This window comes from Pezoporus flaviventris, unplaced genomic scaffold (genome assembly GCF_033815535.1).
Source record: "Pezoporus flaviventris isolate CSIRO_AGI_PZ_B2104156 unplaced genomic scaffold, CSIRO_AGI_Pfla_v1 ptg000023l, whole genome shotgun sequence".
Taxonomy (NCBI): Eukaryota; Metazoa; Chordata; class Aves; order Psittaciformes; family Psittacidae; genus Pezoporus; species Pezoporus flaviventris.
Window position 1 is genome coordinate 6,990,118 of NW_026892571.1, and position 13,175 is coordinate 7,003,292.

The following is a 13,175-nucleotide window of genomic DNA, read 5'->3' on the forward strand; positions in this document are numbered from 1 at the left end:
TCCTTCAAGGTAACAAGTTGTCAAACCCAGTTCCAACATGGCTTGGTCGTGCTTGCTGCTGTCACAAGGCTGCAGGAAGGCCCCGTGCTCCCAGCCCCATGACCTTGCTCAAGGCCCTCGTGTCCATGGGCAGTCACAAGGAGCAGAAGCAGATGAGTGCTCTGGATCATCATCAAGGCTGAAGGTGAATTCAGGGGTTTCCACCCCTCTGAGCGCCAGGGCACTGGTGCTACTCCCCGAGGTGGGGAGCTGGTTGTGCAGCTCCCGAAGCACTCTGCTGCTCCAGTGTAGAGGATGGAGTAGGTGATGTTCTGCACTGGGGCTCCAGCCCAGCGTGCGGAGCTTCTGGCAGTGGGAGGAAAGCAGCAGGAGTGCAGTTAGTGAGTGGTTGGAGAAATCTATGGAGAAGGACCAGGCAGAAATAGCAGGCAGTCGCTGCAAGTGCAGGGTCTGGCCACACTGTGTCCCCCTCTAAGCACTGCATACACTCATTCCTTCAGAGGCGTTCAAACCAGGGAAAAAACGAAACTATAAATAATGCAATCTATCCCGCATTCCTCATTTCCCAGGCGTTCTCATACAGCTTGCCAAGTCACCTAATGTTTAATTTAATGCTCTCAGTGCTCAGTGCCTGGTTAGAAAACCCGACAAACGCTTACATTATGCATCATTTGGAATATTTTTGGCCATGGATTTCACACTTCACGTTCAGGGCAGGATTCCCACACCACCACCACCACCCCCGAGCTGCTGGGGAGTGTTGAGCCCAGACCCTGCTCCATGCACACAGCCAGTGTCCCCAGTCCAACTGCTCCTGCTTCCCACTCCTCTCACCCTCACTGTTTGGGAAGCCCTAAGGTATCTGTCCCTGGCCCTGCAGTGCAGCCCCTGCTCCCCCCAAGCCTTTCACCTCACCGATCACAGCACACTGCACACTGTGCTGCTTTCACTGCAAATAATTCTGCTCTTATTCTCCTGAATAGAGTATTTATATGCATCTTCTCCTCTTGTAAGAGCAAGCACGTGGTTCTGAGCAGTGTATTGCTAGTAATTTGCTTTCTGAATTGAGCAGAGTGATAAAATAGCTATGCTTATCTGCGTTACATCAAGAACTTACTTGGGATGGATGTTTCTTCACATTGATACCTACCAGCCCTAGCCAATGGTTGGTGCTTGAGAAGAAGCTGAAACAGCAGCTCTGCACCTTGCCGAGCCTTGCAAAGCCTTATTTTGGAAGAAAACATTCTCTCATTAGCTTTATTTCCCGTCCCACCCCACACACTGTCTTTTTAGCATCAGGAATTAGGAGCCATAGGGTAGGAAATTATTCAACCCACTGCTGAGCCTCAACGATGCTCAAGCTTCAACGATGCTTTAATATGCGGCTGGGAAAGGACAAGGTGGATGGAGTGACCTGCTCAGGGATGTGCCCACAGCTCTGATCCTGCTGCTCTGCTGGCTCTTTTCATTTCAGTGCTTAAAACCCAACCTGAAGCATCGGACAGGAACAGGGATCATGAATTGGTGCTTTCAGTAATTGGTGCCATTTGTTTGTAACTGATGGGGCGCAGTCCAGTAACTCAGATACAGAGCATCTTGAGTCAGCTTTGCCTCACGTGATGGCTTCCAACCAAAGCAGTTCCTTCCTCACTGGCTTGCTTGGCATTGCTGAGAACCTGCTGTCTTTTCTGGACATTGGCTGAAGTGGGTTACTCCAGAAGAAAGAAGGGAGGCGTTTTCTGGCATAGGAAACCAAAGCAAGTACTTTCGCTGTCACCACTGCAGCTGCTTGCATGGAAAGGTGACTTGAAAGCCAACTGAAAGCTCCGCAGCACTGCCATGTAGGTGTTGGGAGTAGAAGCTGCTCTTGATTTCAAGAAATGTATAATTGGAATGAGGAGGCATAGACATGAGCTTGATCCATGTCCAAACCCTTTCTCCCTCCAGCCTTTCAACCCAGCAGAGCATGGTAACTGTAAAGACATAATTTGAATTATTTCACCCCAGATTCGTTTCTCCAAGTTTAACATATGGAGGTGCTAAAAGTGGGGAAAGAGAGGAGCTTAAAAGGGAGAAGCAATACTGATGATAGCATCAAATACTGGTTCAGATGGGAAACCAACCTGATCGTTTGTAGCCACCCACAGGAGGGGTGGGAGAGGCTTATCTCCTACTGTATCTCATTTCATAGCTCACCCAGTGTTTCGGTAGGCCTGAGAAACAAAAGCTGTGGCAGAGAGGGATGGTGAATTCCACCGCGGGGCCAGGAGGAAGGTGGAGGGAAGGAGGTGATGTGACTTGGTGAGCGATTGCTCTGCACCTCCTGACGAGCTGATGCACAAACATCTCCGGCTGCTCTGGAGGCTTGACCAGGGTGTTTATAGGCAGCCGCCTGCTCCTGGCGAGCTGTTCTGTCTCTCCTGTTAGCACTGACACTGAGCACTCAGTGCCGATGGATGCCCAGAACAGCTTGATCCCCAGCAAGGATGTCCCGAGAGAGCAGTGAACGGAGAGGGAAAGAGCAGTAGCCGAGCGCTACTGCCTCTACAACAGACGCTTGGTTTCCCTGCACCTCCCCTTGCTCTCCCTCCCAGAAGTGTCTCCTGATCAAGCCTGCACCCATGGCTGCCTGAGGGGGAGCAAGCACTGAGGGCTGACCACAAAAACTGAACTGCGCTAAAGCTGAAAGCAGGAGATCCCCCAAGCCCTATCTCCCTGCCCTGCCGGGTGAGACGAGCTAACTACAGCTATAACCTTCACTGCAGGCTGCATCCCACAAAGTGTTTCCGGTTGAGGCTGTTCACCTTGGTCATGGGAAGAACCTGCCCAGGTATTCCTTTCAGGAATGGCCGTGGAAAAGCACCATCATTCCTCCTGATGGTAACAAGAGCAGTCTGTGCCCTGACATGGTTGCTGGGCTCCCCTAAGCACAAGAGCTGCTGTACCTCAAGAGCAAACAGTCCCTGGTGTTAGAGGATCTTAGCACTAAAAGTAACATCATGCAGGATGAGCTGTGACTCCCATCATGGAGAGCAGTAGGGACATAGGGAATCCCTGTGCCCTGCTGTGATATCCTCTGGCCATGCTTCTCCTCCCAACCCTCATGGTGCCCCATAACACTAAGTGCCCCTAATCCCTACCTTTTCTCTGGTGGACTTCCCTTAGTTTAGCCTACAGCTTGATGATTTCTCAGCAAGCCTCTATTTCTCTGTGGTGGGATTGGTAACAGTGGGTACAGCAATAGCAAATAATTATTCAATGATCTTTTGGGGTTTAAAAACCTGTGGCTTTGCCAGTGGCTAATGATTCATGGACCTAAAGAAGCTTCTGAAACACCATAATTTGAGCAATAGCAAAGTATAGGTGGGAAAGGTGAGCTACAGATGGCAACAGCACCGTGAAGTCTCAGTGAAGGACCCTGTTTGGAGCCAGGAGGTGTCCCCTTGAGTCCTGCTGCTGTCACAGCCAGCCATGCCACCTTGCACCATGGTGTCCCTGTCCAAGTGCGGACAGAATACACAGATTCCTGGTATGGCCTCTGCATCCCAGCCATGGCTTTTTGGGGACTGGGAGGGATTGCCCAGTCCATCCTGTGGGCACACAGCCGTTAGATGTGGGAGTGCTGGTGCCAACATCTAACACCATCTTCTACCTCTCGCTGCCACCCCAGCAGTGCCCCGCAGTCCCACTCTGCCCCTGGCAGCCAAGGAGACCCTGTAACATTGCTCTGGGTACCCTGGTCCTGGGGAAGAGCCAGATCCGGGCAGCAGGACAGCAAACCCAGCACCACAGCTTTACAGAGTAAAAGGTATCGTGGAGCCCTCAGAAAGCTGAGGTGCCCCCAAAACTGAAGCCCCTACAGGCAGCCCCTCCACAGATTGCAGCCCCACGATAACCTTGGCTTTGCTGCCAAGGCTGGTGGAAGTGCCTCAGGACACAATGCCCAGCACCCAGCATGATGTGTGTGTCATGGACAGGACACGGGGGATTTAGAGACAAGGCACTGTCAAAAGAGACAGTAATTAGTACTAATTGCAAGTAATCAGCCAAACCTAAGAGCATAAAGGGGCCTAGTCCTGGCAAAGCCAATAGCTGGGGTAACGAGGGCATTTGCTTGGCAGGCTGTGGTGGGAGAACCCCATGGATGGGGACCCATAGGGCCACCCCTTTCCGTCTCTAGAGACCACACTCCCTTCACATATCCATCACATACACCTGTAGCACCGTCAGTTTCTGATTCTTTGGTCCTCGCAATACTCTGTGCCCAGAGCAGATCTCCAGGCATGGCATCAAGACCTGCAGCTGCCCTGTGACCCCAGCCAAACCATCACACCCCACTGCTGAGCCCCAGGGTGCCTCCCGGAGACATGCTGGTGACGAACAGGGTGCTGTACCTTGCTCTGAGAACAAGGGTGGAAGTTTTCCTATTTCACCCCTGCAGTATATTTCACCTGCAGTATATGGCCGCCCTCACATCTGCAGACTTCATTTGGCACCCACATCCTCAGGGGTATTAAGGAGCTCTCAGAATTGGGTTTGAAATGCTACCCAATTTCCTCCATACTCGTTCCCTGCAGTTCCTCTTGGAAGACCGATAATAATTCTACTCCTGCCCAGCTCTGGAATAAAAAGCAGGGCGCTGATGCACCCAGGTGAGCATGACAGCAGGATCCCTGCTGGGGCTGTGACTCTTGTATCCTCAGCACTAGGGACAGCAGACAGGACATCTTCATTGTGAGCAGGATGGAGGTGTCCTTTCCTCTGTGCCAAGCCCCGTGGGTACCACACAGGTCAGTAATGATGTGCTGCTCACCTAAGGGACCAGGCAGACCTCTCTAAAAATGTCTGGAAGAAAAGTTCAATCCCCTGCATCTTGCTAGTGGATTCCCATCCATGCATGATTTCTCTAATGCCTTGTGAGTGCTTTCCTTTGCTGTCTGTGCCAGCGATGAGTCAGGCTTGGATGTGCATTGTCAGGCAATCCAGAGCTGGCCTCTTGCTAAGAAACAGTATTTGTTCAGCAAGAGCAATATCTAAGTGCCCTCTGGTGGTAATTCCCTATGCCATTGCCGGGGTTTCCCCCTCGTCTTTCAGCTCAAATCCCCCTGGGATCTTTGCTGGGATATCTGCGCCAGTGCCAGGACAGCTCCTGCTCTCCTAAGCCCCTGTGCACTCAGAGCACTCCATGTCCCACTTCACTGCCAGCTTCTGCAGCAAATTCATCAGCGTGTCCCTGATTCCGCTCCTGCTCAGGGCCAGGACAGCCCCAGGAGCGGAGCACTTGGCCTAGTTTGGTGCCCACGTGCTAGCTCATCCTCCACAGCTCCATCCCTCAGCAGAGCCGCCTCAGCTGAGGGATGCTCACAGTGGTACCCTCACCTCCAGCCCTGCTCTTTCCCCACTAACAAACATTTATCTTCCAGCCCGTTTCAGTAAAGCTGAGGATGTGGGAGGTGTCAGGGTAATTGAGTGAAAAGTGGTGACCAAGCAGGAGAGTGAAACCTAAACTTGCTCCTCCAGTATGGAGACTGCAGTGAGAGCTCAGCTGCAGTACAAGCCCTCAGAGACACTGCAGGGAGCCAGGTTTTATAACAGTGCTTTCCCTCAGACTCCTCTTGCACATCACTGTTCTATTTAATTTCCACTACATATCTTAAGGAGCCTTTAATTTTGATTTAGATAAAAGCACAAAAGATGCCTGCATGACAGCTTTGACTACTGTGGGGAGAAAGGGGGATGTAACAGAAAACATGTGCTATGCCACAACGGGATCAAAATCCAGCCTGACCAGTTACTTAAACACGGAACAGGCATTTCTAACCATGAGGACATCCCAGCTCCCCTGGCAGGGGACACACTTACACTGTCTGCTCTGCTGCCTGAGGGGGACAGAACTGCAAATAACAGCGAGTCTAAGGGGGAGTAATCCCCAGCCCCAGATCCCATGGGCCCTGGGCAGGTGTCAGGAAAGTCTGCCATCCCCATGCCAGTGGGATGCAGCATCCCAAGGGCTCCCTCTTGCTCTGAGGCAGAGGACAGGGGGCTGCAGGCGCTGCCCCGTGACCCACCAGCCTCTCCACTTCCCACCACCCATGGGCTGCACCCCGGCAGCACGTGCCTTTGTAGGAAGGTCCAAGAAAGCTCCTGGAAGACAATCAAAAGATGGACTTTTGCTTCCCAGGACTCCCTGCCCCACTGCAAGCCATGGGTGATGCGTCTGCCCTGCTGCTGCCCTCTTCAGAGGTTCTCTCCAGCAAGAAGCTGAGGAGGGGACACTCGTGGGACTCCCGTCCCTCATGGGGACTCCTTTCCTGTGTGTCCTTCCTGCCCAGGTTACTTGCATCGCTCCACGCCAGGGCACAACTCCGATGTCCCACATCCCTGGGTTTTGCTAGGGTTTCCTCTGCTCACCCCAGAGCTCCTAATGCTGTCACTATAAAAACCAATGCTGGTTTTAACTCCTCTTTTAATAGTTAAACTGTTTTATATCAGCTACCGCTCCCTCCATTTCTGTGTACCTTTTGACACGGGGCAATGTCTCATAAACCAGCCTAAAAAATCTCTAATTCAGGAGAAATGCAGTGCTCCTGAAATGAAGCTCTAAACCCACTGCAATTTCACTCCCTAAATGTGATTTCAGTGGCTCGACCTCGGTGCCATCTGCAGTGCACATCCACTGTGGGGACTTTTTCCCAGTCTCAAGCGGTCACAATTCACTGCTCAAGTTTTCAGGCCACCCAGACCATCAGGAAACTGAATGTAAAATAACATCCTGCTGGTACAGTTGGCTGCCTGAGCAGCACAGCCCTTGAGATAACAACCCAAGGGAAAGGTATTCAGTGCTTTTCAAGGCTGCTTGTGTCCAATGCAGCTGGACTACTGCAAGCTGCTGTCTGAACCTGTGCTTCTCTAACAAGAGCTGACTCCTTCCCATGCCCTTTCCCATCCCCTTCTTCTCCCTGTCTCTATCTCAACCCCATTCCCTACCCTCCTATCCCATTCCTTTCCCTCCCATCCCATTCCTTTCCCTCCCCACCTCTACCACATCCTCTTCCCATCTATGCAAGTCTCCTGTCCCCTTTGTTTGATTTCTTACCCATGGGGATGTACTGTTCTTGAGCCCGGAGGAAGTGATCCTTGAATATTAACCTGGTGTCTTGGTCCCCCCCTTCTTCCCTCGTGGGCCTGTTCCCATGGGATTCTTCCAAGAAGGTCCCTGAAGAGGCCAAAGTTAGCTCTCCTAAATTCTGGGGTTATAATCTGACCTATTGCTCTTATTTCTCATTAGGTTCAGTATTGTTTGGGATGAATTTGAGAGACCCTATTTCAGCCACACACTCTCTGGCTTTGTCCCAAAATGGGCTGGGGAGATTGGAGCCTGCAGGAACCAAGCTCCAAACTCTCCCAGTGTCTCCGGGCAAGGACAAGTCAGATCAAAGGGGCCTCCTGAGTTAACCTGGACAAACAGCTTGGCCTAAAGCTGGGGTTACACAGCCCAGCAGCAGGCTCATCAGCTCTCTCATTCCAGAGATGCAGGGACAACCACAGCTGGGGCTGAGAGGGAGACATCTTTGCTGACACCCAGGAGAAGCAATGGCCCACAGAAGCTTCCAAGGTAGCTGTGAGAAGAGCAGCAGTCAGCACCAGCATGGCAGGCAGGAGCTGTTGGAACAAGCCCAGCGGAGGCCACAAGGATGATCAGGGAACTGGAGCACCTCCCGTATGAAGACAGGCTGAGGAAGTTGGGGCTGTTCAGCCTGGAGAAGAGAAGGCTGCTTGGAGACCTCATAGCAGCCTTCCAGTATCTGAAGGGGGCCTATAGGAATGGGGGAGAGGGACTCTTCATTAGAGACTGTAGTGACAGGACAAGGGGTAATGGGTTAAAACTTAAACAGGGGAAGTTCAGGTTGAATACAGGGAAGAATTTCTTTACTGTGAGGCAAAGTAAAGGCTGCCCAAGAAGGCTGTGAATGCCCCATCCCTGGCAGTGTTCAAGGCCAGGCTGGACACAGGGTCTTGGAGCAAGCTGCTCTAGTGGGAGGTCTAGTTTGAGGTCCCTTCCAACCCAAAGCAGTCCGGGATTCTGTTCCTATGACTGCGGCAGCCGGCGGGGCACCCCTGAACACACAGCGCTGTGTCGTTAGAGGGTGCCAGTGCACTGCGCTGCACCGCGAGCCTGCTCCTCCTCGCCCCGCACCGCTCCTGCCTGCGGCAGCGGTTTCCTCCGGCGGCCGGGGCAGGAGGCGCTCTGTGGCACGGTGAGGCTGCAGATCTGAGCCCCTGCTTCGGAAGTTGGGGTGCCAGAGACAGCCCGGCCGTGGAGCCACAGGACTGGAGCAGCGGATGGGTGTCTGTGAGAGGAACCCGGTACAACACGGGGACGCTGTCAGTGGCGGCTCCAAGGCTGTGCGCTGAGCTGAGCTATGCCAATGGCTCTAGCTCCTATTGCAGAGGCTGCTTAGCGTCGTGCATGCAAGGACATCAGCACCACTGTGCCCACTGGCACACACAACTGGGAGGAGAGCTCACAGCAGGCACAGAACAACTGAAAACTGACCTACCCGGCACTGCAGCCCTCTCCAAGCTTCCCCGTGGCAGTGCAGACCTCATGAGCCCAATAAACCACAAGCAAAAGGTTTAAACAAAGCTACGCTTGGGTTTGGGGCTCCAGGACATCACAAACAGGCCCCTGGATGTGGCCGAGGGCTTACACGTGTCCTGCAAGACAGGAGCCAGGGTTTGCTTTCTCTTTGAGTGTTTTAATGTCCGGACTACTGGGAGGCACCTCCAGAGCCCCCAGCAAACACAAATCTGCATCAGTCCCCCCTGGAAGGACAGTCCAAAACCTCCTGTAGTGAGCTGCAGGGCTTGGCTTGCTGTGTGGGGTAGTGGGGGCACTCTAGGCAGGCCTGGGGACCCTGGAGCTACATCCCCCTGGCTGTGCCAGTCTCTGGGTGCCTGTGACCATGACCCCATGGAAAGCCTCCTGCCACCAGAGGAGGAAGGATTTTTCCCTGTTTTCACTAGTCAAAACACAGCAGACACCTTGGAGGGACTCTGGTACAAACCCTTGCTCCAGTCCCCTTTGCTGCTGGAGTCAGGCCTTCAGCATAAAGGTCTTTGCTGCTATTGCTGGCTTTAGCTGATGCACCCTCTCTCCCGGCACAGGTGTAAGCACTTTAAAGCCATCTCCTTAATTCAGGTGGGACAAGGGGCTGTGCAACACAGGACAGGCACTGTGAGGGATAAAGCATCTTAGCAGAGAAAAATGCAGGTGTAAGAACAGGGAACAGAGCTGCACAAGTCAGGCTTCCTGCAGGAAACCTCCCAGTCTTGTGTCAGAAGTGGGGACTGGCCACCCTAAATGGCCTGGGAAGCACAGGGTCCCAATCAGGGGCAGCCATGAGCAGGGAGAGGGACTCCCACAGTAGATGAAGGAAAGAAGTCATTTCCCAGCCTACTCTTTTGGAGAGGAGAGGCCAGGTACCCAGGACATGCAACTGGACTGTGAATGGACTGTGTGCTACTCAGGGAGCAGTCAATCCCTCCACACCTAAACAGGCTCATCCGGCACTGAATGTCATACAGATGGAAGCTTTTCTACAACTGGGGTTTTCCCCAGGCTCAGCTGCTTCTCACAGTACTTCCCAGAAGGATTTCAGTCTTCAGCTCCCTTCCTCCATCACCTTTCTGTGCCAGCATCTTAAGCAGGAGGAGGTTTTCCTGGCTGAGCTCTGTGGCAAGGTAGCAATGGTGCTGTTCACACCAGAAAAGTGGAGTTCAAGTGCAGCAGTTGCCATGCCATGTCCCTCCAGCACAGACAAGGTTGGAATGACCTGGGTCCACTGCTGGGAGATAGAGAGACAATGTCAGAAACAAATCAGAACACCCACAAAGACAGACCGGAGCTTTTCCTATGCCCTCAAGCTGCTAAACTGCTGCTGAAGCACCTGGAAGCAAGGTCAGTCCACAGCAACAGAGGACCCCACTCAAAGGGGGCTGGCATAGCCCTTTATTAATAGAGAGCGACACCTCCATGCTGACCCGTGGAGTATAAATAGTGTGCGAATGAGATTCACGAGTGCAAAGGCAGGGCCCTGCCAGCGCCAGGGTACAATTCTGCAGGGCTCCTGTTTCAGCAGGTCCTGTGTCAGGGTTGGCCATGGGGCAGTGCCAGCTGAGGGGCTGTAGGCGGGTATGACCCGGGTGTTCTGTGAAGTTTGATATTGCTTGAGTCAAACCCCTTTGGTCGGTGGCCTAGGGAGCTTCCAGCACTGGGCACAGGGCTTGAAGCAGTTCACACAGACAATGTTTAGAGCCCTTGGGCAGAGGAGGTCTGTGCTCCAGGTATGTGTTGTTCCCAGTTCTTCCAGGACCAGAGCCAAAGCCCATCATCATTCCAGCTTCAAAGAGAGAAACACTGCACAAAATCAAGGTCCAGAGGGACCGTGCTTGGCACAGCCTCCTGCCCTGGTTATGGCTGAGTAATCCACCAAATGTCCCTGCAGGTAGGTCTCTTTGGAGCAGGGACTGGGTCATCTCCAGCCCCTACTCCTCACTTCTACAGTGCAAGGAGGCAGCAGAGGTTTGTGCAAGGGTCCATACCCAGCCATGGCTGCTCTGAGGCTGATTTATGGCTGCTTTGAACCTCTTCTGCAGCAGTTCAGCTAAGCAGATCTTTTTTATAGTAAGAGCAGTGCTGGTCTGCCCTAACATCCTCGAAACAGCAGGGCTCTGCCTGCAGCCTCTTAGCTGTGCAGGGGCCAGTATCCCCTCAGTGGATCCTGATGCGAGATGAAAATCCTGCCCCTTTAGAGGCCAGGACCCACATGGCCCTGCCTTGAGAGCCTGGACTACAGCAAGAATGGGTCATCTCATCTGTGAGACCCCTCTTAAAACAGCACCTTTCAGGGACAATTCCTCCCTACAGGCATTATGGCATTTGCTGCCTGACCTCCTATTCTGCAGAGCATCAACATTGTGGGCACCAGGTGCTCCAAATACGAGAGGTTCACAGGTGAATTCCCCTGGCTATCTGGCTGGGAGCTGCTCTGGCTCTACATAGGTCACTTTCCACACCTTCTCCACTCTTTTGCATCCAAGGCTTGCAGTGCTGCTGCTCCAGTCTCCCTGCAGCCCCATGCAGGGCTCTGGCATCCCTCAAGGCTCCAGCATCGCTCAGGGCTCCTGAAGAACACCTCCCAGGGGCCCCGTGGCCTAAGCAAAGGTAAGCTTTCCGCAGCTCATGTCTGCTCTGCCAAGCCTCCATCGATCTCTTCTGCTGAATCACAGTCAGGCCAGCCCAGGAATGATGTATTGTTGTTGGCTTGTTGCTGCTGTCTTGGTTTCCTGGGGCTTCGACACCTCTGAAGCAGAGTCAGCAGAACTGGACTGTGCCCTGCCTCAGCTCCTGCGGAGCACTCCATCAAAAAGGTAATGGTATTTCCTTATCATCCCTCAGCTCTGATGGCTGTAGGAGCAATGGACTAAATCATCCCCTTGAGAGCAGCCAGGGTCTGTCTGCCCAAACCCCTCAGTGACAGCCCTTGGAGCTGGAGAGCAAAGTGATCACATCTGCCTTTTGAACTCAGTCCTGTTCCCTGCTGTGTGCTTTCTCATGTACAAAGGATGCTGTCTCTTCAACAGCACCAGCCTTGAGTTTCTTCACGTCATTTTCAAACAATGGTGAGCTGAATTCACGCTTTCAGGGGTGGTCTGTGTTCAGCCTTTTCTTGCAGATAGGAAAACTGAGGCACAGCAGAACAGTCTACTTCTATCAGTCACACTGGAGTGCAGGGAGCAATCATGTTTGAGATACACACCAAGCCCCTCTGGCCCTGGTATAGTAGAAGAGTTGTGGGTCCAGTTCCCCTGCAGTTGGCATCTTCACATGGGGACCCTTGAGCCTAGGGCCTTGCCAAGTCATCTGCTGTCTTTCCATTAATGATCAGCCTACCACTTGATCAAGTTTTATTTTCACATACCCAAATATAGCATGCTTCATATCTTATCTTGCAGCACAAATCTTACTTTACTGGGCGGGAGTGAGTGGTGAGCACGAAGCAGGCAGGGATCAAAAGGCAATGAGTGTCACAGAGTGCAGAGACCCAGCACCAGACAGCGGCTTGGGAAGGACACAGAACCCAGGGACACGAGAGCAGAAGAGCAGATCGACTTCAGGACTGTCTTTACAGTGAGCAATCTAACAGCCTTCTGCGCTGCGCTAGCATGTGGTGCTTCCCAGCCCTTTGAAGAGGGGGAGGAGATGCTGGCAGTAAATGCTCCCTTTTACCACCAGACAGGGCAACTGAGACAAGGAGCAGTTGGAGGGTTTCGTAAGTCAGCCAGAGGCACACCAGAACCCCTCCTGAGGAAGGACAGATGAACAAGCACCACTTCTCTGTGACAGAGCCAGTTTTTAGAGTGCAGGGCTTAGATTCACTTAGATGATGCTGGCAAGATCCGAAGGGACATTCCGTCATCTCAGGGGAGACATTGTAACAGTCTTCCAATACCTAAAAGGGCTGACAAGAAATCTGGGGAGGAACAGAACAAGGGGAAATGGCTCCTACCTGCCAGAGGGGAGCCTGAGAGCTCTTAGGCAGAAGCTCTTCCCTGTGAGGGTGCTGAGACACTGACACAGCATGCCCAGAGAAGCTGTGGCTGCCCCATCCCTGGCAGCGTTGTACGGGGCTTGGAGCAACCTGCTCTAGTGGAAGGTGTCCCTGCCCGTGGCAAGGGGCTGGACCTGGATGAGTTTTAAAGTCGCTTTTAACACAAACCATTCTATCATTCTATGGTCTGCTCAACAGCATCATGCCAGAAGGCTGTGACACATCCTGGACTAGCCAGCATGGCAGAGACATGCTTCACAGGGTTTTGCAGCCTGGGTTGCTGCTCACAGGACTGTGGTTTGCATTCAGAGCACCAGTCCATGCACTCCCTGATCCAGCAGAGCTCCTTTGATTTGGGTCGGATGCCTGGGCACAGCCCCTGGCAGGGCAGACAAGTACCTTCTAAAGCCAACTGTGTTCCTGAAAGAAACTACAGACCTGAACTCTTAAACTGCTAATTTTCATCAAGCAAGTCAGAAGAAACCCCTGACGTTAAAGGTGATGGGTGGGAAAGATCTTTGTCCCAGTGAAGTGTTAGGATTTCAGCACACAGAGTGCTGA